This window comes from Sus scrofa, chromosome 1, assembly GCF_054392235.1.
Source record: "Sus scrofa isolate SSC_HxYL_T2T_F1_AM1 chromosome 1, Sscrofa_HxYL_maternal_Yorkshire_Landrace_v2.0, whole genome shotgun sequence".
Classification (NCBI taxonomy): domain Eukaryota; kingdom Metazoa; phylum Chordata; class Mammalia; order Artiodactyla; family Suidae; genus Sus; species Sus scrofa.
In genome coordinates this window covers 158631405-158658586 of record NC_139383.1, presented here as the reverse complement: position 1 = coordinate 158658586, position 27182 = coordinate 158631405, and the positions used below count along the sequence as shown (strand labels likewise).

Sequence of the window (27182 nt, the reverse complement as noted above, 5' to 3'; positions counted from 1 at the left end):
TAAACTTTGGAAAATGATTGAATGATTGAAATGCTTGAATTGTTAGGCATTCAATTCAAATGCTTCCTTGAAATGCTCCAATTGTTAGGCATCTAGGTGGTTCCAGTATTTCAAGCTATTTCGTTGAGCGAATGTTCAGGAGCACCTACTCTTTGCTCATATTAGGGGTGGAAAGTGCCAAAACAAAACGAAACCCACAACAGGAAAAGAAAGTGTCACAGTAACAAAGACAGGACTGTATCCTTCACAGAACATTAATCAAAATGCAAAAAAAGTCTATGAATGATTATGTGACTGCCATTGTGATATATCCAGCAGAATACACAACCAAATGTAACATGAATGACATTTACCTGTACTGCTAAAGTTGTTTTAAGTAAGCTTACTAAACTCCAAACAAAAACACACAAACAAACAAAACAAAAACAAAAAAAGCCACACCTAAAGAAATGTAGCACTATTGCAACAAAAGACCAAAACATGAGCCATATTTAAAGCTGTGGGTGTCTGTTCCAATAGTAGTTGCATTGGCTCTGGAGGGTGGACTCCAGCAGCCTCACTTGGAAGGCAGGGCCCTTATGAGCACCAGCCAGGTGTGGAGGTGTGATTCCACTGCTGCAGGCTTCACCATGCCCCCGGTACAGCTGGCATTCTCTGCAAGCACAGTACAGCTCTGTTTCCTTATAAACCCAGCAACTTATAAGAATGCGGTCTGGCTTTAAGGGCCAACTTTAGATAGATTTGTCTCTTATTCCAAAGTCTTTAAATATCAGCAGTTTATAAAAGGAGAAACTAGGGGGTTCCCGTTGTGGCTCTGTGTGTTAAGGACCTGACGTTGTCTCTTTGAGGATGCGGGTTCGATCCCTGGACACTATCAGTGGGTTAAAGATCTGGTGTTGCTGTGGCTGTGGCATAGGCTGTAGCTGTAGCTCTGATTCGACCCTTAGCCCAGGAATTTCCATATGCCGTGGGTACAGCCATAAAACAAACAAAAAAATAAATAAATAAAAAAGGAGAAACTAAAGGTTATATATTTCTGCTTCTAAGGAAAGAATAGGAGACCACTTTTATTACAAGGAGATTCTATAATAAGCACAAACAGGCTTGTACACTCTATGCCACTTTTAGGATCAGGATGGCACCCAATCAGCTCACAATTTGGGCCAAAGATTAGGAGAAGAAGCATTTATTCAGTGCTAATATGATTATGTTCAGGGGGCAAGTGTTTGCACATGCGTTTTCCCAAATGATACATGTAATCCAGAAACAGAAATCTTGGGAAGTTAAGGCGCCCTATTGAGGGCCCTGGAGAGCAGCAGAGGATGACACGGGGACTCAAAGTCTTGCACCAGGTCCTCCTCCACCTTGGGCAGTCTTCTTGAGCCAAATTCCGTGACTGTGAAATATGGCTTCACACTGTCTCTGAATGCTTTTAAGGCTCTCATGTTCTAGAGCTTTCTAATTCAGATGTGTACCTCATCAGAACCCCCAAAATCCCCATGAGTGGGGGAGCTATGTTTCCAAACTCAGAGTCAAGGTGTGCAGTCTGATGCAGGACTTCTGTGCTGCTTCTGGGAGCCCACATTTATCTGGAAGGCAGACCCCAAGTATCAATGTTTATGGAGGTAATTGAAACAGAATATTACATAATGAGACCCCCAGATGGTCTGGGCGCAGGCTGGATGGGTCAGTATAGCGTGGGCACCAGGGAAGACTGCGAAGAAACTTGGTCTTCAGAGCTCTTGCTCTTCTTCCTCTTCTGCAATTCTCTTCCCCCTCCTCCAGCCCCCCAGAGTTGTATCCAGTGGAATTTGCACTTTCAGATCAAATCCCCACCATCCAAAATCAACAAATTGATTCCTTTTCTTTCATTCTTCTCATCTTTCATCTTCAATGGTGTCTGACTGCTTGTAGACAAGGAAGTGGTTGGAATCATTCATACTAAGGTATGAATGACCCACTGCTGACCCAGCTTGTGATCCCTCTCCTGGGCAGCTCTGCATTCTAAGAGTGGCTGGTGAATCCAAACAGACTCTAAGGGTCAGAGCTGCATTCACTATTCAGGCACATCTATGAAAAAGTAATTTTATACTCTCCCTGCCCCAGTTCTGTTTCTTCTGCGTGGAGATGGTACTGTTAATACTTTAAAGCTATAATTTCCAAACTTTCGATGGTGCACCTCTATCAGATTAAAAAAAATAAGCACAAGCTCAAATAACTTATTGATTCCACATAGATGTGTACAATTACTGTAGTAATACACTTTATTTACTATTAACACACAAATGTTAAAGGGTGAGATAAGCAATATTTTAAAGCTATTCATCTTAACTTTAAAAATACATATATATTTTGGCTGCATCCATGGCATGTGGAAGTTCCCAGGCCAGGGATCCAATCCAAGCCACAACTGTGACCTACTTCACAAGTGCAGCAATGCTGGATCCTTAACCCATTGTGCTGGGCTGAGGATTGAATCTGAGCCTTGGCAGGGACCTGAGCTGCTCCAGAGGCAACACCAGATCCTTAATTTGCTGTAGCGTTAAGGAACTAAGGAACTCTAAAAACATATTTTTTTTTTGTTCTCACTCCAACTTGTGTTTTGAGTGCAAATAGTGAGAAAGAACATGTAAACTATACACATACACCAAATGCTGAACGAAAACAGCCAGTGAGCACCTCCTGCTCCCACCTTACACTGTGGGCATTCACTCTCTCTTCAGGGGTGTCCGTGCTTGTCAGAGGGGGGTGAGAGGAGGAGGGATCACTCTGCACAGCGTTAGTAAAGTTTGAGCTACATATTTGATTAAAAAAAGAGAAAGATAAAGAAATTATAATGGTTTCTTCCTGTACCCTAGTTAATTATCATGGGGTGTATTCACTGAACTGTACGCTTTTTTTTTTTTTTTTTTTTTTTTTAAAGGAGAGCAGGCTCAGATCCAGGTTTTGTGGAACTTGGGACTGTTACAATTTGTGCAGAGGAAGAAACTCTAAGTTAAACAATTAAAAATAAAAAAGCCCTTACTTTGCAACTTTTAAAAACTGTGTGATTTTAGGAACACATGGCTAGGGCCCTCTCAGGATTATAGATGGGACTCCACCCCGACCCCAGGCATCCAGTACCTCCAGCAAGAAGGTGGGAGAGGAGCCTTCAGCAGGTTTGAGGAGGCTGCTCCCGAAAAGGAGCAGGCTGGGGAAAGAGGGCTTCTTTTCAAAAGGTTGCTTAGTGGACTGGAATTTAAATTTCCTTCCCTGCTTGGGTCCTCTTCAACGGGACTTTACTTTTAGAAAATCTCGCCTTCTGTGCGAAACTATTTAAAGAGCCATCTCTGCAGCACAGTGAACTTGGAGGTCTGGAGCTGATAAGGCCCAGAGTTGAAATGTTTAGATAAGATCACAGCCATTCACCCTGGCTGTCTTCTTTTCTCTTCACTTCACAAACTATGCGCTGTGGTCTCAGGACAGCTGTGGTCAGAACTCGAGGAGGAGGATGGATTGCTTTTTGGTAAAGGACAGTCTGGACTTACTAAAGTAAGTCACACTGCAGGCTTCTGCCCATTAAGGGGGGCCCACTTCCCCTGTTGCTTGAGGGGGGTTAAATCTGAGATGAAACTGGTCTTACCAAATCTCTGCTGGCTCCCTTTTAAGGCATTGTTTTCAATGTAAGATGGCAAAGGAAAATCTAAGAAAAGCCTGCGGCTAATCGATGTCCAAGACTCTGAGAACACCAAAATGCAGGAACGTCAAAAACTTTTTTTTAAGGGTATGTGAATAGAAACACATTTATTACAAAAAAAAAAAAAAAACCCACAAAACCAAAAGAACAAAAACCAAATTCACATTGTATTCAGTTACAATATGGCAACATATATAAAAAAAAATTATTGTACGCAGTTTAAGGGAACTCCTAAACAGAACATATTCTTGTTGCTACATTACATAACATGGGATTCCAAGCACTTAGTAGCAGCGAGTGAGCTGGGCATCGTTGGGTTGGCTCCCTCGGTTCTGGCCTCCAGAGCCATCCTCTGAGATCACATGGCCCCGTGATGTGGCCCCGCCCCACAAAGCTATCCCCTCCTGACATGCCTCCCTGGTTCATCATGTGACCTGAATTTTGTATGTGAAGCGAGGGTTAATAAGGGGTTAAAGTGTATACTAAGTGTGGTGCAAAGAGAGAACCACCCCAAGAGGGGCTTTAGCTTTTTTAAAGTTACAAATCCATTCCTTCCCCCACGGCCCTCCTCCACCTGTACATCAGAGAGTACTGCCAGCCTTCACATTACACCTCCTTCATGTACCTGTCATCCCAGCCACTAACAAGCTTTGTTTATAACATATAGCACTAACACACTCCTCGGCTCATTCGAACCTGCTGGGCAGTATCACCCTGTTCACCCCGTCTCTGCTCTGGGCTTCCTGGGAAAAACTAGAGTGAAAAAAATCTTTGAGACAAAGGCAAACAAGTGACTGCTGCTCGGAAGGGATTGGAGGCAAGCGCCACACTTATCTACTGTGCTCCCTGAAGCCACGTGACTAGTGGCCTGCAGCCACGTGACTGCCCAGCAGCAAGTGACCTCCGGCCGCATGACTGGTTGGCGTTGGTCACATCCCACGATCTCCAATCAGCAAGCTGTGCGAGGAGCGTGGAGCAGAGGCGAGAGGCTGAGGCCCAGTACTTCAACCCAGTGAGTGCTAGAGACCTACCCGATCGCCCGAGTAGATTGGGTGGATGCAGAGCTGGCCTGGGGCCCTCCCTGCCCCGCGACTCGGTGGAGAAGCGGTGCACCAAGGCGCAGAAGGAAGTGGATGAGTCATTTCTTAGGATAAGCCCAGTGTGGACAAATATGCGGGTGGAACAGGAGGTGTGTGGGCGTTTGTGCTTAAGGTGAGTTCTGGGGGAAAGTAGTGCAGGGTAAGACTAGGTTCAATAACAGGGGAGTTCACCTCTGACTTAGTACCTAATTGTTTGCGAAAGCGGGGGTCACGGTCGTGTGCCAACAGGTCCTGTTACCAAACAGAAAGGACGGGAAACTGAGTCCCTTAGGCAGGGGAGAGCAAGTTCCGAGATTCACAGCCCGTCTAGAGTTCCTGGTGAGAACTTGGGTTCCAGGCAGAAGGTGTGCGCGAGGGGACAGGCCGGACTTCAGAGGCTGAACCTCCACAGCTACAGGCTAGGCTGCATCCTGAATCTCCCCGGGTGAGCCCCGTGACTTCAAACAAGTCGCTGCACTCCGGAGCCTCATCCTCTTAAATCTGTTGTGAAGCCTGTGCCGAGATGTATGAACTCCTGGCAAGGGCGGGGGCGGGGGCCTGCCCACCATGGAATTTAGCCCCAGAGCCGGGATCGTGTGAATTAGGCACCACTGCCACCTGGTGGAGACACATCCGAGTTATAACTCCAAGGTTTATTCTTCTGGTTCTGTTTTTTTGAAGGAAAGCCTTGGGTTATGAAGTATCAGAACACGTGGGCAGGGAAAGGAAGTGATGAATGTCAGGTCGGGAGGGGGAAGTTGGACAGTTTCCAGAGCTTCATGACTTTGGGCTTTATAGGAGCGCCATCACTTCTCTGAAATGTTTTGAATTCCCACAATATCAGATGCACTCAAAATGAGAGAACCACAAGATACACCAAAGGCAGTATATCAATAATTTGTATTGCATGTGGTTTGGGTTTTTCTGTTTTACTTTCTCTCCATTCAGATGTCATGTTGCTTTCAATGAGCCCATTTATCAGTCTGAACTGAAGGGCAGATGACAATTACCTGCTTCTACATGTCCACCCTTGAACACTGAAAAAGTCTAGAGGGAGCCCAACTCAGCAGAAGTAAGCCAGCAAAAACTATAATATTTCCTCCCACTCCGGAAAATAACAATCTTCCACAGCAGTGTCCTCTGTGCTTCAGAAAATCAGGTTAGACAATGATTAATGAAGCTGACTAGCCAATGATGTCTCTCAATAAATGCCCCTTTGCTCGTCAGAGCCTTACACCCCCCAGTTTATGCTTTATTACTTCTTTGCCCTTTGCAAGGTTAGTGTAGGGGAGGAGAAGGGCAAAGGTGAAGAAAGAAAGGGAACTGTGTCTGTCGTAGGTTTGACTTAATGCTCCTTGATTTATAAAAGTTCCTCCATTAAGTGCTCCAACGTGCAAGACCAAGATGGAAAGAATTTATACATGGCCCAAGTTAGACAGCAAATCCATGGCAAAGACAAAGCATGACCCTTGATCTCTCCCGGTGAAAATAACAGACTTACAAAGCAAGTCCACAGCCTGTGAAGGTGCTGGACTGCTCTCCAGACACCTGACTTCTTCCCTCTCAGATGGCTTCTTGATAAACTTCCCAGGAAACTGGAGTTGTCTCCTGCATTTCAAGAACGAAGAATAAGGAAGGTTCTGAAACAAGATTGCATTAAATTCATCCTGTTCTTTTTTCCCCTGTATTTTGCGTGAATAAGCTTGGTGCAGAAAGAGGAAAGCTAAGCCAGGAGGCAGGATTTAAGGATTTTCAGACTGTAGATTCAGGAAGCAGAAGTCTTAATTTTTAGAGCTGCTCTGTCAGGCACTTTACAGCTTCCTCTTCTAACTACTAAGTGCCATAAATCTCCAGACTGCTGGTCTCCAAACTCATGTGTAAATGGTCCTACACACCAGCAGTGAGTTGCTACCAGAACAAAGCCAGGGAGCAAGTGACCCTTAAATAAAGCATGTGTTTAGGCCCTACCTGTTCAAGTCCACTGTCCACCCAGATGCAGGAGTGGCCCTGAGTGTCTAAGGCAGGTGGCCATGCTTTCTGGTCATGGAGACATTGGTGGAAAGGGAGGTATGACAGGACAGAATTGCCTAGTGCTGTGAGCCTGCCTTCAGTCTAGTTGCTCCCACTGTGAATGTGGCCCTGACGACAGGTCACCTGAGGGTGGCTGTGATGAGATTGGGGTCACTGGGCAGCACCCTTGGGGGAATTGAAGACGTGCCACGTGAACCAGAAATTGCTCCTCGGTGATGGTGACTAAACTGCATGAAGAAATGACCCTCTCAAGCCTGTTTCTGTCTGCTTTTGGGGTGAGAGAACCTCTGTCTTTGCACATATTAGCCTTTTCCACAAATCCTATTGGATGAGGACGAGGTAAATGTAGGAGAACCTCAGAAGTAAAAACAGGTCTCCTTGCACAGGGCAGGGCCTGCAAAGGGTTTTTATGAAAAGGGCCAGATAGTAAATAGTTTAGGCTTTGTGGACAACATTGCCTGTTTCAACTATTCAACTTCCTCACAGCACAGAAGTCTCACACACCATGACTGAATGAGTAGGCTTGGCTGTGTTCCAGTAAAAGTTTAACTGGAAAGTTTAACTACAGAAAGCAGTGGTGGGCTAGATTTTGCCTTCACACCTAGTTTGCTGACCCCTGGGATAGGAGAAGGAGGAAAGATGTTGCCATAAGACCCCAAACCTAATCCCCAAACCTAATAGGTCCGTGACTTCAGACAAATTATTTATAACTGAGCCTGTTTCCTCATTAGTAAGAAAGGGTTAAGGATATCCACCTCTTAAAGTTGTGATAATGTATGCAAAGCTTCTAGCAAACCACACAGCACAGACTGGGCATGCAATGCCTATAAAGCTTTTCATTGTAATACTAATAGTTCTTGGGGGTGCTTGGCTGTAAGCTCTCTAATGCTCTATTGCCCTCATAATCTTTGATGGTTATTTTTTGCCTCATTTGTTGGACTTGACTCTGAGTGAGTGAAGTGTCTTTCACTCCATTTATATTCTAAAAGTAGGTCTTTCCAAGCTCACTGACATGTTATTTCAAACTGTTTGGCATCGTTTGGGGCTTCATGGAGTCCCCTGGCAATTTCACTGCACCAGAACATTGCCTACCCTAACATTTTAAAATTACAATGGAATCCAAAACAGATGTACCAGATCTGGGGAGGGTTAGAGCAACATTAATTTGTTCCTTGGGAATGCCCTTCATAAGCATGTTTGGGGGCAGACATTTGTGATAAGAGCCAGGCAATAAAAGATCCCAGCATGTTCTAAACACTGCAATTTTGGCAATTTGTGCCAAAGAAAATTTGGAAGGCATGAATAAGAGAAACAGAACTGACTAAATTTATAGCTCAACTTTTCACTAAAATATCTGTGTTTGGAAGATGTCACTGATCTGAGAGATGAAAATTTGGGTGGAAAATAATTAGGTGGTATTCAGATGGGTGGAACTCTTTAACTATGACACTTATCAATACTTAGTTATTTAGAATATGAACTGGGGCCAACTTGCTGCTGTGGCCTCTGTCACAGCAAGTTCATAACACATGATGAGCAGGATCTGTGTGAGGCATGCCATCTCATACTGCAAGGCTCAGGAAGTAGAGATGGGACCGTTGTTTACAAATATTTATAAACCAGAATAAGAGGAAGACAACACTTTTTCTAAATCAAAACCTGTACACTGGATAAGTAAAAAGCTGGTACAAAGATGATTAAAGTGCTAATGAATATTATAGATAATTAGAAAAGAAAAAATGAAGTTTTTTTTTTTTAATAGCTGAAAAGACAGAGCTTTGTCCTGAAGATATGGAACAAGTCAAGGATGCTTGTTTTCCTCTCTGCTATTCAGTGTTATATTGGAAGTTCTAGCCAGAGCAACTAGACAAGAAAAAAAAGAATTAAAAGATATCCAAATTGGAAAGGAAGAAGTAAAACTGTTTCTACTGCAGATTACATGATCCTATATTTAAAACCCTAAAGAATCCACAAACACAGAAAAACTCTAACAGATAATAAGCAAATTCATCACAGTTGCAGGGTATAAGACCACACACAGAAACCAGTTGTATTTCTATACACTACCAGTAAACAATTCAAAAAATAATTTGAGAAAACAATTTCATTTACAAATTAGCATCAAAAAGAATATAAGAATTAAGAATAAATTTAACCAAGGATAAAATAGACTTGTACACTGCAGACTCCAAAACATTGCAGAAAGAAATTGAGGAAGACTTAAATAAATTGAAGTAGATTGCATATCATGGATTGAAAGACCCATATTATTAAGATGACAAACTAAATACAAATTCAAATGCAGTCCCTAATAGGATTCCAGCAGCATTGCAAAGGATCCTGAAGAGCTAAGGCAACCTTGAAAAAGAGGAGCAAAGCTGGAGGACTCACATTTTATTACTTCAAAACCTACTACAAAGCAACAGTAATCAAAACAGTGTGGTATTGGTATAAGGATGGACATATTGATCAACTTAATGGGCTTAGGAATCCAGAAATAAGCACATATCTGTGACCAAGTGCTTTTCATCAAGGGTGCCAAGATTGTTCAATGGAGAAAAAAGGTCTCTTCAGAAAAAAGGTCCAGGGACAACTGGATATCCACATGCAAAAGAATGAATTTAGACTCCTACTTCCCACCATATACAAAATTAACTCAAAGCGACTCAATGATCTAAATATAAAGGCTAAACCATAAATCTCTTGAAGAAAATATAGGAGTAAATATTCATGACTTTGGATTTGGCAGTTGATTCTTAGATGTGACACCAAAAGCATAAGCAATAAAAGAGAAAAGATAAATTAGACTTGATCAAAATTAAAAACTTGTCCAAAAAAAGGACACTACTAAAAAAACTGGAAAGAAAACCTGGAGAATGGGAGAAAATATTTGCAAATTATATACCTTATAAGGGATTAATATCCAGAATATAAAAAAATGTATATATATAAAACTCCTTTAACCCAAGGGCAAGACAACCTGATTTTAAAAATGGGCAAAGAACGTGAATAGACATTTCTCCAAAGAAAATATGCAGATGGCCAACAAGCACATAAACAGTGTGAAATCATTCATTGTCAAGGAAATGAAACTCAAAACCAAAATGAGGTACCACTTCATACCCATTCGGATGCCATGATAATAAAAATAAAAATAAAAAGTGTTGGTGGGAATGTACAGAAATTGGAACCTATGTGTATTGCTGGTTGTAATGTAAAATAGTACTGCCACTGTGGAAAACAGTGTAAACGATCCTCAAAAAGTTAAAAATAGGATTACCATATGATCTAGCAATTCCACTTCTGAGTGTATGTGCAAAATCTTTGAAAGAAAGGATTCAAACAGGTATTGTTGTGTACTGAAACAGGTACACTTATGTTCATAACAGGAAGTAACCCAAATGTTTGTCAGTGGATGAATGGATATACAAAATATGGTCTGTCCATTCAGTGGAATATTACTCAGCCTTAAAAAGAAATGAAATTCTGTCACTAGATACACCATGGATGAACTCTGAAAACATGCTGAGTGAGAGATAAGCTGATCACTAAAGGACAAATCTTTTTTATGTTGCACTTACATGAGGTCCCTAAAATAGTCAAAATCATAGAGACAGAAAGTAGAAAGTTAGTTACCAGGGGAACTGCCATACTCCTCAGAAAACTAAAATAGAATTACCCTGTGATCCAGAAATCCCACTCCTGGTCACATATCCAGATAAAACTATAATTTAAAAAGATACATGCATCCCTGTGTTTATTGTGGCATTAGTCACAATAGCCAAGACATGTAAACAACCTAAATGTCCGTTGACAGATGAATGGATTAAGAAGATGTACATGTATACTACTCAGCCATAAAAAGAATAAAACAACTATTTCAGCCAAAATAATGCCATTTGCAGCAACACGAATACAGCTACAGATTCTCATACTAAGGGAGGTAAGTCAGAAAGAGAAAGACTAATACTATATGATATCATTTATATGTGGAATCTAAAATATGCCAAAATGAACTTCCACACTAGTGTGGCCAAAAAGAAAAAAAAAAAAAAGAAAAAATAGCACATGGTCTTTGCCACCCATGCAACAGAGATGCAACATAGTAGACAAAGAAATGGGTCCTTTGTTGTAGAGTCAAGGAAAATGAAAATAGAATCTAGGGCCTGTTCTTCCTATTTCCTCTGTGTTTCTGAAAGCCCTTCCATTCTATGAGGTCAAGATCTATGACATTTAACCCCACTGGTGGGCAGTGGGGTGGGGGTGTATGGAGGTGAGAGGGAAGAGTAGTTCACCATCACATGGGTCCTCAGAGGGTGTTCACTGGCCAAAACTGGCCAATTCTACAGAAGTCGTTACTCATTGAGGTGCTCAGCAGATCTAATCTAAGATGTAAATCCACTTGATAGCTATATGCTTCTTCTTCTTCGTCATCGTCGTCGTCTTCTTCGTTGTCTTCGTTGTCTTCGTCTTTGTCTTCTTCATCTTCTTTGTCGTCTTCTTCGTCGTCTTCTTCATCTTCTTCTTCGTCGTCTTCGTCTTCTTCGTCTTCTTCTTCGTCATCTTCTTCTTCGTCATCTTCTTCTTCGTCTTCGTCGTCTTCGTCATCTTCTTTGTTGTCTTCTTCTTCGTCTTCTTCGTCTTTGTCTTCTTCGTCGTCTTCGTCTTCTTCTTCGTCTTTGTCTTCTTCGTCTCCTTCTTCTTCGTCATCGTCTTTTTCTTCGTCTTCGTCTTCTTCGTCTCCTTCTCCTCCTCCTACTCCTTCTTCTTCTTCTCGGCAGCACCAAAGCATATGGAAGTTCCCAGGCTAAGGATTGAATTGGAGCTATAGCTGCCAGCCTATACCACAGCCATAGCAACACCAGATCTGAGGCACGTCTGCAACCTACACCACAGCTCATAGAAACTCTGGATCCTTAACCTACTGATCAGGGCCAGGGATCGAACCTGCATCCTCATGGATAGTGGCTGGGTTTATGTTACTGTTGAGCCACAATAGGAACTCCCATTATAGCTGTATACCTCTAAGAAAATTAGTTAATCCTTCGAAAACTTGCTTCATGAAAGGGTCAGAAGTCAGGGGTAAAATGGTTCTTATTCCATAGAAACTTTGTGAACCTTAAGTGAGGTAATTATTTGCCCTTAAGTGCAGTGCCTGCAGCATTGGAAGCTGTGTTGTGAGTGTGAGCCACAGCATTCCTATGTGTTGCTTGAGGTGGAAGCTAGCCTTCAGGCACCACAAGAGGTAGGGCAGGAATGAGATAGCCTCCCCAGGATTCAGGGTGAAAGACCATGACTCACAGGTTTTTTATTTAAGTGGAAAGCTCTTTAAAGTAAATGGCTGGCACCTTCCAGAGGGTGATCCCACATAGAAGTGTTAACATTATTGTGAGGTTTTATAAAATTCAAAATGTAGCATTTCAGAGGTTTTATTTGCAGAGCAGAATTGGGTCTGACCAATGCTGTGGCTATGCTGTAGCTGAGACACCTGTGGACCAAGAGTTAAGTGCACTGGACAAGTTTTGCCAGAAGAACAGGTGTTGACCAATGATTAGACGCTCAATGTATTGGTAGTTTATTTGTAGATAAAATAATTAGGTTACTTGCTCATGCTGCTGAAAATATGTAACAGCCAGAATCAGACCTCCATGCAAAATTGGAATTAAAACTTACAAGCATCTTTGCTGGCATGGGGAGGAGTTGTCCTGCAAATGTTGGATCACGGAACCCTTAGATTAGTCCCCTCATCTTCTAAAGTAGAAGAAAGTAACAATTATGAAAAATTCTTCTTCTAAAGTAGAAGAAAGTAACAATTATGAAAAAAACAGTATGGAAAAAATAGTGCATTCGAGCAATACTTAGTATGAATGCCATTAAGACACTGGCCTGAGAATTAGGCTGAGCCCACATTGTCAACTGTAATACAGTACATCCCTTAATCATATAATCCAGAAAAGAACTATGTGGCTCAAGGAAAAAACTACTTCTCCTGGAAAATCTGAAACTTCGCATCCCCCAAGATGTACTAGTAATACTTTTTCCTGTAAGAAACAAATTCAGTTGAAGTATTTCTTGACCCTGTGGAGTTCTAACCTGCTGGGTAAATTTGACCTACTTTGTATCTGACTACAACACCACTTCTTCAGAACCTGATCTGTACCAGACAAGAAATGTATTTCTGTACGAGTCCAGTGGTGCCCCCACAGCATGCCTTACCATAAGGATAAGTTTTTGGTTTATGAAGTGGAATACAAAAGCATTACACCAAAATAAAACATAAACATCACTGCTTACTAGTAACTCACATTTTCTTGCCAGGTTTCATCTTTTTTTTTTTTTTTTTTTTTTTTTTTTGCTTTTTAGGGCCACACCTGTGGCACATGGAGGTTCCCAGGCTAGGGGTTGAATTGGAGCTACAGCTGATGGCCACAGACACAGCAACATGGGATCCGAGCCTTGTCTGTGGCCTACACCACAGCTCATGGTAACACCTGATCGCTGACCCACTGAGCAAGGCCAGGGATTGAACCTGCATCCTCATGGATACTAGTTGGGTTCATTTCTGCTGCACCACAATGGCAACTCCCAGGTTTTATCTTATGAGAAGGAAACATTCCATTTATGCTGAATAATGATGCCACAGAAAACTGTAATACCCTAATGTTGATGCCATAATGGGAGGCTGTGTCATCAACGTTTATGTTTAAAAAATGCATTTATTTCTTATCTTCTATCCAGATACAGTTGTTTCTGTGTTTGAACTCATACCATATATAAAATTCTGTAGTGTCATGAGTTCCTGCTGTGGCACCACGGGTTAAGAATCTGACTGCAGCGGCTTGGGTCACTGCAAAGGTACAGATTTGCTCCCTGGCCCAGTGCAGTAGGTTAAAAGATTTGGTGCAACTTGGCTCAGATTCAGTCCCGGCCCAGGAACTTCCATGTGCCTTGGATGCAGACATAAAATAAATTTTTAAAATTCTGTACCATTTTTAAGATTTTTATTTTTAAGCCATGTGATTTATAGAAAGTTGAAAAGATGGTACAGAGAGGTGTGGCCATCACTGTTTTCTCAGGTTGTTACTTCATATGTAACTATGGGACAGTGTCAACACCAGCAAACTAACATGTACAGTGTGTGTAGTTCTAACCCACTTTATCACACATGTATGTTTTCATGTAACCACCAGCACAGTCAATCAAGATACAGTCTGTCTCTTTATAGAGGCCTCTCACTCTTCCTCTAGAGTCATACCTGTGTCCCTGCTCCACACTACTTCTAAACCCGGGCAGCCAGGAATCTGTTCACCATCTCTGTATGATTGTTACTGAAGGAATGTTAAGTAAATGGGATCATATTATGTGAATTTTTGACATTGTGCTTTTAAGCAGCATAATGCCCTTGCATGTGGTTGGGTCATGAGTATTTACTTCACTCTGTTGGTCTCTGCCTTTTAACTAGTGTATTTGGGCCTTTTATGTTTGATGTAAGCTCATATAATGGAGCCTAGAAAGGGCTTAGCAGCCAGTGCCTGGGGTCATTACCAAAGTCCTTATCAGAAATCCTGAGGGGCCAAGGGGGCCAGTTTGCTGGATCACCCAGGACCCCACTGAGTCAGAAAGTGGGAGTGGGTTTGTTTAAGAGAAGGATGCTGTAAAGGAGTGTGAGGGAATGTGTCCAGGCAGGAAGGTTGGGAGGGTGCAGGATGTGGGTTGAGAGAGAGGAGCCTGGAGGCTGAGGTGACTGGGACCCCCAGTGTGGGGGCCAAGCCTGTGGTGCCTTTACCCAAAGGGTACTTGGAAGGGGTGGGAAGGTTTCCGTTTCCTCTGTAGTTTTCTTGGGGGGTCTAGGGAGGGGAGTCTCAGGAATGCCCTCTGAGAAGAGAGTAGGTCAAGCTATAAAAAGTGCTGAAAGTGGGGCCGAAGCCTTTGTAGGGAGGGGGAGGAGAAAGAACCTCTTTGGAATGCTTTTAAATGAGGAGAAAACACAACAGCAGTGAAATTGGGAAGAGAAAGGCAGCTGTGAAAGAAGCAGGTCGTGGAAACATGCTAACAGGAGCGGCTTCAACCCTGCAGTGGTTGTGCTTTGAGGGGAGTTAAGGGTATGGTGAAGGGTCAGTGGTCTCATGGCCCAGTCCGTGAGGGTGATGAGCTGCACCCAAGGTGCACGACGTGCCTCTGATGAGTGATACTTGAGTCAGAATCAGCGGCAGCAAGAGAGTCCATCCCCAGTCAGTTCTGCAGAGTTGTCTTGAGACAGCAGCAAACAGCAGAGAGAACCCAAATGGCTCTTATCCCCCTTCACTTTTCAGGTGAAGGAAAGTGCCATTTGTGGGGGCACCGTTGACAGCAGAAGAGCAGTCACACCAGCGGCTCCCGTCTGTGTCCCAGGCAGGGAAAGAGAGGTGAGGGGTGTCCCCCTGGCACCGTGTGCAGCTTCAGCCTTAAGAAGAAGAGTGTGATGGTGCCTGTAGAGGGAGGACCGAAAAGCCAAACAGACAGCACAGTTACTGTCACCAGCCCCCTGAGCCTCAGTTCTCACTGTGAGCAGGAGTGACGTGACTTCTCCCAGGCCACTGGAGGACCCAGCAGGAAGGCCAAGGTGGTTTATGGAAAAGACACATGAAGGGCTATTGGTGTGCTTCTGGGATGTTCTCTTCTTGAACCTGCATCCAGTGGTAATTTACTACACAATCCAAACATGTATGCCATTGGGGTTTTGTTGAAATCTACACTAATCCCCGAGATCCAGCGTGGCTCTTGTTGAAACTGTCTGGGAGGCAAATAAAGGTCTGAGGTCAGTTTGGAGGGTTTACTCTAAAGCATTACATGTATTTGGATTTGAAAGTCATCCCTGTGCAGTTGTCACTCACTCTCAGCCCAGAGCTGACTTTTTACCAAGACCTCGACCTGCAGGTTTCTCATTTGTGAGTCCTGCCACACCCTTCTGCCAAGGGAACACTTCTGAAAGGAAACACTTCTCTGACAGGAGAGGCCGAACCCTCCGCTAAGCCTGCTGTGTGTTTCTTCACTTTGAGAGGGAATCACTTCATCTCCACCAGGAACCAGGATGTGTTGGATTACGTTCTTCCAGAAGCCTCCATCACTGATGTATTCGCAGCCCTGGGTGCCTGGCCTCACTCAGGATGGATGGCAGCACCTGGGACTTCAGTATCTTTTAATGTCCTAAGACCAGTTACCCTGCTGCAGTTGAGAAGATCTGGTAAAGTTTACTTCCACTTTCCCCCTCTGCCGAGACCAGCTCAGCAGGATGGGGCTGAAGAACGGGTGCTGTGAAACTTAAGGAAAAAAGTTAACATGAAACAAGACACAGAGACATTTATCTTAAGTAAAGGTGGGAACTGGGGGACTCAAGGTCTCAGGGACAAAGGGCACCCCCTCAAGAAACCACACTTGTTTTTATTGTGCTCTTGAGGATTATGTCAAGTGAGGACGGGGTTGTAGGTGCAGGATATAGGCTTTTTAAAGTTATTTTCATTTCATTTAATTTTTTTTTTTTGTCTTTTTGCCATTTCTTTTCTTTTTTTATATATATATTTTTTATTTTCCCACTGTACAGCAAGGGGGTCAGGTTATCCTTACATGTATACATTACAATTACATTTTTCCCCCACCCTTTCTTCTGTTGCAACATGAGTATCTAGACAAAGTTCTCAATGCTATTCAGAAGGATCTCCTTGTAAATCTATTCTAAGTTGTGTCTGATAAGCCCAAGCTCCCATCAGGCAGCCACAAGTCTCTTCTCCAAGTCCATGATTTTCTTTTCTGAGGAGATGTTCATTTGTGCTGGATATTAGATTCCAGTTATAAGTGATATCATATGGTATTTGTCTTTGTCTTTCTGGCTCATTTCACTCAGGATGAGATTCTCTAGTTCCATCCATGTTGCTGCAAATGGCATTATGTCATCCTTTTTTATGGCTGAATAGTATTCCATTGTGTATATATACCACATCTTCTGAATCCAATCATCTGTCGAAGGACATTTGGGTTGTTTCCATGTCCTGGCTATTGTGAATAGTGCTGCAATGAACATGCGGGTGCACGTGTCTCTTTTAAGTAGAGGACTTTTTGCCATTACTTGGGCTGCTCCCACAGCATATGGAGGTTCCCAGGCTAGGGGTCTAATCAGAGCTGTAGCTGCCGGCCTACACCAGAGCCACAGCAACGTGGGATCTGCGCCGCGTCTGCAACCTACACCATGGCTCACAGCAACGCTGGATCGTCGGCCCACTGAGCAAGGGCAGGGATCGAACCCGCAACCTCATGGTTCCTAGCCGGATTCGTCAACCAATGCGCCACGATGGGAACTCCTTAAAGTTATTTTAAGTCACATAGCTGGTTGCTGATTAAGCTTTTATTCTGACCTTTAGGCATTTAATAATCATTAGCATTGAGGAAGCTTGGCATCAGCTATCTATGCATAGCATTCTAGAGAATCACCATTGTGCTTCTGCAGATGGTGTGCCTATCTGCAGCAACCCGGAGTGCCTAGGTTTGCACCTTGATTCTCCTTGCTAATGCATATCCTGCTAACGACCCCTCATAAACACCTTGGGGCCATGAGGCTCATCTTCCTCTTATTCTTTAGAGGACATATCATGCTTGTGCAAATGGCGTGCCTATCTGCACAGGTCCGGTACCTAGACCAATGCATTATGTCTTCATTCAGCTGACCCTATGAATAACTTATGCCTTTAGGTCTTTGTTCTTAAGCTTAAGTCATTCACCAGCACTGGGACGGTTTTTCAAGCAGGAAGATGGGATAAAGTAAAGCAGGACAAGATGGAGTTTTCAGCAAAGAGACTGAGAAAATATTGTAGAAACATGTTTCGTGACACCCCTCAAATCTTCAGGGAAAAAAAAATCATATTGATCTTTAAAATGGATGCAAACAACCTTTTTGGATGTCCCTTGAGCTCCTCCTGAGTTAGTGCTTTATTAACCATTTTGCTGTGAGCCAGAAGCAGTGTGACCACCTGTTCCCGGGCCGGCAGCGGCTCCCCAGGCTGCTGCGAGGCAGCCCTCAAAGTGAGGTGCCTGCCCCATCAGCCTCTTAGAAAGACCCAGTGGCCTCGAGGCCTCTGGAACAAAGGTCACAGCGTGGACTCATTTTCTACAGCTGTTGCAACAAATTGCACAGACTTGGTGGCATGAAACAACAAACATTTAACCTCTCAGTTCTGATGGCTGAAGCCCCAAAACAAGGCAGCAGCAGGGCCATGGTTCTGCAGAGTCTCTGGGGAGGGTCCTTTCTGCTGCTTCCAGCTTCTGGGCGCTGTGGGCCATCCTCAGTGTCCTTGTCTTTCGGATACATCACTGCTGTCTCTGCCTCCCCCTTCCCTCGGACCCTGTGTGTCTGTCTACATTCCCTGCATATGAGGACACCAGCCTTTGCATTAGGGCTTATCCTAGCCCAGAGGGGCCTCATCTTCACTTGATGTATCTGAGATCCTATTTCCAAGTAAGGTCGTGTGCTGAGGTCCTGGGGGTGTGCATTTGGGAGAGCACTGCCCAGCCTAGGACACAAGGCTCCCAAGCAGAGTATGAGGCTGCAGGTGCAGCCCTCTTGCTTAGGTCCCCCCAGTACACAAGTACGTTGCTGGAGCACTCTGCCTGCCCGTCCTCAGCTGAGGCACAAGCCCTTCCCTGATCCCTTCTGGGTTGCAGACCTCCCTAGGAGGAAAGTGGCACCGCTGGGAACCAACAAACATCCAAATTAAATGCCTGCCACATATTTTAAAGGGTCTTTTGAGAAGTTAAAGAAATGTTTTGTTCATTGTGACCAAGAGTTCCTTTGTCTGAATGCAGACCACCCGCCGTGATTCATGCTAAGGTCACTTAGGAAAAAAGAAGCAGGGTGGAAAAAGCCAGTTGACTGCTGGCCCTGAGGGTGTGTAAGGAGCTGCACAGAGTGACTCACCACTGACTCACCACCTTCATTTTCTTCCCGCTGCCTAAGTTCTGTCCTCAAACTTCTCAAGGCATCAGAGCCAAACCACTGGCAGCGTTTACAGCCTGTGACATTTCAAGTTGAAGTGAGAGAGCAGTACTTAAACATCAAAACTTAAAATCATCTCTTTGGAAGACAGATCCCTTTCCTTTCAATACAATGTCAGTGTCTTTTTCTTTACTTTGGAACTTTTTCTTCATATTAATCAAGTGATTACCATTTTATGGTTGACGCAACTTGCAAATAGTTGTAAAATTAATGTGAACAATAATAACTATTACTGTTGCTGTCTTGTTTCTGTTCCGGTGGTAGTAAGTCTGGACCATTCTTAACTGCTGCAGAAGAAACCAGGCAGGACAGAAAGTGAGCAGTCAGCTGCTCACACCTCCTGCTGCTTAGGACGGGGTGCTCCCAGGCCAGCATCCCAGGCTGAACTTTCTTATGGGCACTGTGGCTGGATAGCCCGTAATTTCTGACACAGTCATAATTTCAGATACGCTGTCATTTTCTAGCATTCAGTTTTGGTCTTCTGAGATCTGTGTTCTTAGCCACTCACAGTAGCCCCTTTGAGGAGATGAGGATCCCACCTTCCACGAGCATCGAAATCCAAGTCTTGTCATCTTGCCAGAGTCCTGTGGTTAAGACGGGCAGCAGCTTTAGGCACACATGGAGGGACAGAACTGGCAGGGGCCAAGTCCACTTACTGTCCATTTGGAGAAAGGGAGGAGCAGCAGAGCACAGCTGGGTTGCTGGTGATACAGCAGCCTGGACATCTGACCCAGCAGCCCACCTCCTCTGTGCCTTGGCAGAGGTCAGCCTGACATTGGCGGGTGGGCAAAGAGCTTAAAGTTCTCAGCCCTGCAAGAGAATTGCAGGCTGGGAATTGAGGCTGAAAGAGTAGGGATTTGCTGGAAGGTCAAGGAAGAAAAGGATATCCAAGCCCAGAAAGTGACATGATCACTGTCCTGGAGCCATGACACTGTGCGGGCATTTGAGAAATGGAAAGTCTGCCAGAATGGGGAGTTTTCTTTTGCTGTGGCTGCAGTAACCAAGAACACAGACTAGGTGCTTACCCAACAAGTCTGTTCTCTCCCGGTCCTGGTGGCTGGAATTACAAGATTAAGGTGTTGGCAGGGCCATTTTCTTCTGAGGCTGTGAAAGACAGTCTGTGTCTTGCATCTTAGCCACTGGTGGTTTCCTGATCATCTCCGATGACTCTTGGCTTAGAGATGGGTGACCCTGATCTCTGCCTTCTTCCTCATCTTCCCTCTGTGGATGTCTTTCTCCCTGTCCACACTTCCCATTTCTGTAAGAACACCAGTCTGTTGGAGTAGGGCTCCCCCTGATGATCTCATTTAAACTTGATGACCTATTAAAGACCCTCCCTCCAAATAAGTCACATCCTCAGGTCCTGGTAGTTAGGGTGCCAACATGTCTTTTTAGGGGGATACAACTGAACCTACAATGGGGTGTAAGACACATTTGGAATGTGCAAGAAAAGACTGGAGTATGGACAATGCTGAGAAGTTCAGAGCTGGAAGGCTCTGAACTAATGGAAGGTGTTCAACAGGATAGTGACATGTTCGCATGGATATTTTAGATGATAGCTCTGTCCTGGGCAGGTTATGTTGGAGCAGGCAGAGTGGACATTAGTGTACATAGCAGGAGAGACCCCAGGTGCTGAGGGTCCACATGGGTGCAAGAGCAGAGGAATAGAAAGAGGGAGACACATTTTAAGAGATTTAAAAGGGAATTGATAAAGCATGGTCAACCATCAGGTGACTACATAAAGAAATTAAAGTAAGTGATAAAAGTGTTTGCCATGGTCTCTCTGAGGCAGAACTAAAGATGGGGAATGAGGGTGGTCCAGAGATTAGGTTTCCAAGGGTTCTTGGGAAGGGCTGGTGGGGCCTGAGGTGCGCCCGCAGTGTTCGGGCTTAGCTGCATGTCCCTGGAAACTGGGTTAGAGGCCACTTTTTGAAAAGCACAGAAGTTATGATTTAAGAAGCTCTCAAGCATATTGTGATAGTTCATTTTATGTGTCAGCCTTGCTGGGCCATGGTGCCCAGCTATGTGGTCAGACATTATCCTATATGTTCGTGAGGATGTTCTTTGGATGGGATTTTCATTTAAATCAATGTTTAACAGACTTTGAGTAAATTGGATTACCCTCCATTATGTGGAGGCCTCACCAATTAGTTGAGGCCCTTAACAGGAAAAGACTGACCTTCTGAGAAGAAGAAATTTGGCCACCTGATGGCTCCCCTGGGTCCCTAGCCTGCTGTCCCACCCTACAGATTTTGGACCTGCCAGGCCTCCACAATCATGTGAGCCAATTCCTTAAATCTCTCCCCATACACACATCCTGTAGGTTCTGTTTCTCTACCCTGGCCAACACATCATCTTGACTGGCTTTAAATGTGGTTCTGCTTCCTCAACCCAAAATGAGGGCATAAATTTATGTGATTGGACTAAAAGGAAAAAATGTTAAAAAGTAACATGTTTTGTTTTGTTTTAAAATAAAACATGTATTGGAGTTCCCAACGTGGTGTAGCAGAAACAAATCTGATGAGGAACCACAAGGTTGCAGGTTTGATCCATGGCCTCATTCAGTGGGTTAAGGATCCAGCGTTGCTGTGAGCTGTGGTGTAGGTCACAGATGTGGCTCGGATCTAACGTTGCTATGGCTATGGGGTAGGCCAGCAAAAACAGCTCTGATTAGACCCCTAGCCTGGGAACCTCCATATGCCGTGGGCGTGGCCCTAAAAAGACAAAAATAACTAACTAAATAAAATAAAACGTATTTAAAAATGTGTTGTGTTTTAGGCCCTCTTAGCATCAACCAGTGACAACTCATCCCATCCTTTCCTTCCTGCAGCTCACAGATGCTCCCCCTGCAGATGCCCAGGACCCTGGGTAGAGCCCGGGGACTGCTGGTGATACCCTCATGTTGAGAATGAGGTGAAGAATTCAGTGTCACCTGGGAACCCAAGTTGTGCCCTGTCCACGGAGGGTGGGGTTGGCAGAGCATCTGTGCGCCCACTCTTGTCCTTGGCCTGTGATTTTCACAAGAGGTGGCCAGAGATCACAGAGTGGATGCAGCATTCATGAGAGTTTCCAAGGAAAAGACCTCAGGATGAGGAGGAATGGCCGATGTGTCTGTTGGAGCAAGGATACGGTTGGCCCTGTAGGTGCAGCAGGCAGCAGGCCTGCCTAAGAAGGTGTGTGAACGGAACAGCAAACACAAGCACCGTGCAGAAAACACACTTGCGGGACATGGCCATCCGGAAGCGCTGAGGGATGGGAAGGGGGAGCAGCCGCTCCCAAGGCCTCAAAACATGCTTCCCCTCAGCGTGGTGACCTGTGCCCTGGAGGCGACCTTAACCAGGTGACCGTGTCCTTCTGCTGGGTCTGGGATAACTGGGCACCAACTTTAACGGCTCAGAGAAAGATTGGAACTCTTGGCACCCTTGTTTGGAATGTCTTCCAAGTAGCTAAGGGTAATGATGATTCATTTATTATTTTGTTAAATTTCTGTTAGTTTCTAAAAGGGTGGGAAAACCTACTAAAATATTCATAATCAAGCGTAAACACAAAAGTAGAGGATGACAGTTGTACACAGTGAGACCAGAATTTTAAAACACTGTCTCTGTGCGCTCAACCAGGCATGTGTAACACACACACCTTCCTGGCCAGTGAGACCACAGGGCTTATTTATTTATTCTTTTTGCTCAGGTGAATTTTCTTCAATGAAATATATTAATTTATAAGAAGGAAAGATCAAAAAGCATACATTGTTTACAGAACCTTGAAGCATTTGTGTTTCAACCAGCTCAGCATTAGAAAGGAATTTATCTAAAATGGGAAATCACATTTGGAAACATTTAAACAACCGCTTCTGGGTCTGGAGAGGCGATCTGTCGCAGCACGCGTCTGCAGGAACCCTGGTTCTGGAAAGGTTCACCATGGATCTGGTCCTGTTAGCGTTTCTGTGGGACACAGGGCTGGGATCAGAGCAACAATCACCTTTACAACTCAAGGTAAGGCTTCTGCTGTCACCCTAACCAGTGCTTATTTTTTCACCATGAAATTTGAGGGGGATGTTTCACATCTGATGGCAAAATTAGAAGTGTGGACCCCCGGCCCTCTGGGTAGGCCCAGTCTTGAGCCTCAAGCATCTGCGAGCCCTTCCCTCTGGCCTGTCGCAATGGAGAGGCACAGCCCCTCTGCGGTACCTATCATCCCTACATCTCATACCCTTGTTGGCCCCATGGTACACAGGCGCTCCAGCCTCTTTATTAATTGCATTAGCACAGGTGTATGGTGTGGGGTTCTAGCAAGTTCTCCAAGGATGCTGCTTCCATTGGTATCAGAGTCCCAGATCCCTCAGCTTAGACCTCCCTCTTTCTGTCCCCAGCCATCAGCCTGTGGGTCTCACACCAGCCATTCGACCTCGTCCTGCCTCTCAGGGGTGCAGGGAAGCATTGGCCAAGCCAAGTTGTCAATAAAACCCTCTCTCGGGGTTTGTGGAGCTCAGCTTGTCAGATCCGAACCTTCATGAGGGATTTTTAACTCCTAAGAGGAACAAACTGTCCTGAAAGGGATCATAGTCCTTGTAACGTGTTTCCTCCACTGAGATCCCAGTACTGATGCAGGTACAAGTAACTCGGCAGCAACGTGGGATGAGAGTGCTGATGGCCTGGGTCCCTCCATGGGGTCAGCTGTGGCCACGGCTGGGGTCCAAACACAGGGTGATGTCTCTGTTACATTCTCCAAGGACCACACCTGCGGTATCATGCTCCGTGATCAGTTCATCACAACACAGCGTTTCATAGATGCTATTTCTTCTCCATATAAAAATGCTATTGACAATACAAACACTAGAAATGTTTGCTAACCTAGTTCATTTCCAGATATTGCTGTGTATTTTGTTATAAGTTTAAACAATTCTTTAAACAGGTATTCATCTTTTGTATTTGGAAAAAGGTTTAACTTCATGTGAAAACCAATCCCTAAATAAATACAAAACATTGCCTGCTGATGAGTACCGCTGAATTAGCTTAACCCACAGGGGGAGACCTACCCCAGAGGCTGGTTCTAGTCCTACTAGGGCTGGGATGCCGGTGCACGACAGGGAGCTCACCATCTCACTGAACTACCTGCCTGAAAATCTCATTTACAGATGAGATTACTCAGACAACAGCCTTCAGAAGTTAGTCCCACTGTCTTCAGTATATTTAAAGCCAGCCTCCCAGCACACACCTGTAGTGTTTGCTTCAAGCCCTACTAGTGGAATGGGCAGTTCCAGTCCTGCCCATTTATAGGCAAAGCGGTGACTAACGATCCACTGATGTAGCCACATCAAGGACTATGGTACCTTAAGGTAGCTCAATTTAGTCTACAGGCTTTTCCCGCTGAGCCTGTGATGTGACCAGGTAGGAGGGTTGGGCACAGTCAGTGAGGAGAGGAGAGGAGATGCCCAGAGAATTGTGAGCAGTTATGACCTATGGAATAAATTAGGTGTTTCTCTCCAGGTCCTTATGAACACAAACGACAGTCTCAGAAATGATAAAATAATTTCATTCCACGTTTCAGATTTAAAAGTAGGATTGAAAATATTTAGGGACAAAAGACTTGCTTAGTGGAAGGTTCTGCATCCAAGGGACTGCTTGCCTGGAGACATCCAAGTGACCCAATGGCAGCCAACCCCATGGATGAGGACACCACCCTCATGGTGACATCCTTTGGCCTGGACATTCTTTCCAGAATGAACTTGTCCTTAAAACGGCAGGGGGTCACACCATCAGCAACACAGTTGCTCTCTGGCTAGTTAGCATGACTAGTTAGCAGTTGCTTTCGAATCTGTGAGCTCTCTGGGGACAGCAGATGAGGTGTGAAACACACAAGAATCCTGGGCCCGAGGGAGAGGGTGGGGCAGAGCCTTTAGACTGCGGCGGGGGAGGGGGGCCTTTGGGGACCTGGGTGCAGATGCCTCTGCTCTGGCTGCACAGACGGGCTGCTCCCAGATCACAGAGGTCAGGACTGGGGGGCCCTCTTGTCACTTTATGGGCTAGAAAATGGGCGTGCCCCAGGGAAGGAGGGCGACAGCACAGGTTGGTGGCAGCTCGCTGACTGCCTCTGTGTTGCCTTGTTTGCCTGCTGATTCATTGATTTTTTTTCTAACTGAAAATTAGATGCTTCTCATTTCAGAATATTTAGAAAATACAGAGAAGCATCAAGAATAAAATCAAAGTCAAGTGAAAGATGGTTACAGAACAGACAAGCAATACCCAGGTGACACTTGAGAGCAGCGGAATGAGAAAGCTGGAGGGCCAGGAGCTCTGTCCTGGGATCGTTGGTGGCCTTGTGTCTGACTTCTGTCCCCAACCCCCCATAGCTGGGGGTGCAAAGCTGGCCCTATGTTGTTTCTCCACATTCAGGAACAGAGGGCAGACGGGTTGCTCCTTTCCTCCATCCTGCAAAGGGGGCCTCCTGTCCCTTTTCCCTGCAGGTTGGGGGCAATTCAGGGCAATCCTGCAGTTATCATTACTGTAGTCATTTAAAAATCCTGACTATGGGCGTTCTCTTGTGGTGCAGCAGTTGGGTCTCTGCTATGGTGTGGGGTTCGACCCCTGGTCCTGGGACTTCCACATGCCTTAATTGTGGCTAAAAATAAGTAAATTTAATGAAATAAAAATAAAATTCCTGTAGCTTCCTTCATTTCAAAAAAAGATCAGTAAAGGAGTTGCCATCGTGGCTCAGTGGTTAATGAACCCAACTAGGATCCATGGGAATGCGGGTTCAATCCCTGGCCTTGCTCAGTGGGTTAAGGATCATTGCCGTGAGCTGTGGTGTAGACTGCAGATGCTGCTTGGATCCCACGTTGCTGTGGCTATGCCATAAGTACTTCTGGAGTTCTGGTAGGATCTTCCCTTTTTCTTTCTTACTTTTTTTTTTTTTTGCACTTGAAATAGATTTTTGTATTCCTGTGAAAAGCGATCCTCAAGCTCCCCACTTGGTGATGTTGTTATGTTACTTCAGAGAGAGATGTTAATTGTTAATATACAAATGTAAAACCAAGCAACACCAGTCCTTCTGGGGTGAGTTCAGTGGTGGCAGGAGAGCAAATGCCTTTAGCTGTGCCATCAGAGAAAGGAGATCCCCAGCTGAGACTGGAGAAGGAGGGTCATGGGTGTAGAACTGAGACCTTCCTAGGGCTTCCAGCTGTTCCCCTCTGCGGGCCCCTCCTCACCCGCAGCTGATGGACTCCCCGGACTCCCTGTGGACCAGGAGATGGCAGGTGCTCTCCCCCACCCAAAGCTCAGCCTGGGGCCCGCAGCACACCCACCTCCACCCCAGCCAGACGCCCAAGGCAATCAGTTGAAATTGTTTCTCTTGAGAATTGTCAGGACATTGGTCAGTCATTCTCTAGCATCTAACTTTGCTTTTGACAAGTTCGATGTCATTCTGAGCTCTGAACTTTTTAAAAGTCACTGGTGTTTTTTTCCACCTTCTCTTTCTTCTGGGGAAATCCTGGGCCCTGTCTTTATCACCACCGAGGACACCGATTAAAGAAATAGGCCTTGAAACTTTCTTCAGCTCCCTACACTGTCTTTTCTCTCCTCAGGGTTCTTTTTTCTCTCTGTTTTGTTTCTGCCTTTCATGCTGGAATATTTCCCAAAACATCTGGCTGTCTCTGGTTGTCCATGTTTAACAAGAGGACATGATCAGAAGAGGGTAGGTTAGGAGTTCCTACCCTCATGGCTCAGTGGTTAACAAACTCAACTGGTATCCATGAGGATGCAGGTTCGATCCCTGGCCTTGCTCAGTGGGTTAAGGATCCAGTGTTGCCGTGAGTTGTGGTGCAGGTTGCAGAAGCGACTTGGATCCCACGTTGCTGTGGCTGTGGTGTAGGCTGGCAGCTACAGCTCTGATTTGACCCCTAGTCTAGGAACTTTTATGTGCCACAGGTGCTACCTTAAAAAGACAAGAGAGGAATTCCCGTCGTGGCGCAGTGGTTAACGAATCCGACTAGGAACCATGAGGTTGCGGGTTCGGTCCCTGCCCTGGCTCAGTGGGTTAACGATCCAGCGCTGCCATGAGCTGTGATGCAGGTTGCAGACGAGGCTCGGATCCCGCTTTGCTGTGGCTCTGGTGTAGGCCAGTGGCTACAGCTCCGAATGGACCCCTAGCCTGGGAACCTCCATATGCCGCGGGAGCGGCCCAAAGAAATAGCAAAAAAAAAAAGACAAGAGACAAAAAGAAAAAGAAAGGAAGAAAGAAAGGAAGGAAGGAAGGAAGAAGGAAAGAAGGAAAGAAAGAAAGAAAAAGAAAGAAAGAAAGAAAGAAAGAAAGAAAGAAAGAAAGAAAGAAAGAAAGAAAGAAAGAAAGGGAAAGAAAAGAAAGAAAGAAAAGAAAGAAA

General features: G+C 44.8%; 1 long non-coding RNA gene across 4 annotated transcripts in view; it reads left to right on the top strand.

Annotated features, from left to right (window-relative positions):
- Nucleotides 1–4564: 4564 nt before the first annotated feature.
- Nucleotides 4565–27182, top strand: part of LOC106509046 (uncharacterized) — a 46348-nt gene continuing 23730 nt past the window's right edge. For 3 of the 4 annotated variants that reach the window (XR_014840844.1, XR_014840842.1, XR_001306261.3), the window contains exons 1-3: nucleotides 4565–4888; nucleotides 21639–22260; nucleotides 22496–22800. This is a non-coding gene — a long non-coding RNA (uncharacterized LOC106509046). The remainder of the gene's footprint in view (nucleotides 4889–21638; nucleotides 22261–22495; nucleotides 22801–27182) is intronic. The other variant, XR_014840846.1, reaches the window with a different exon arrangement.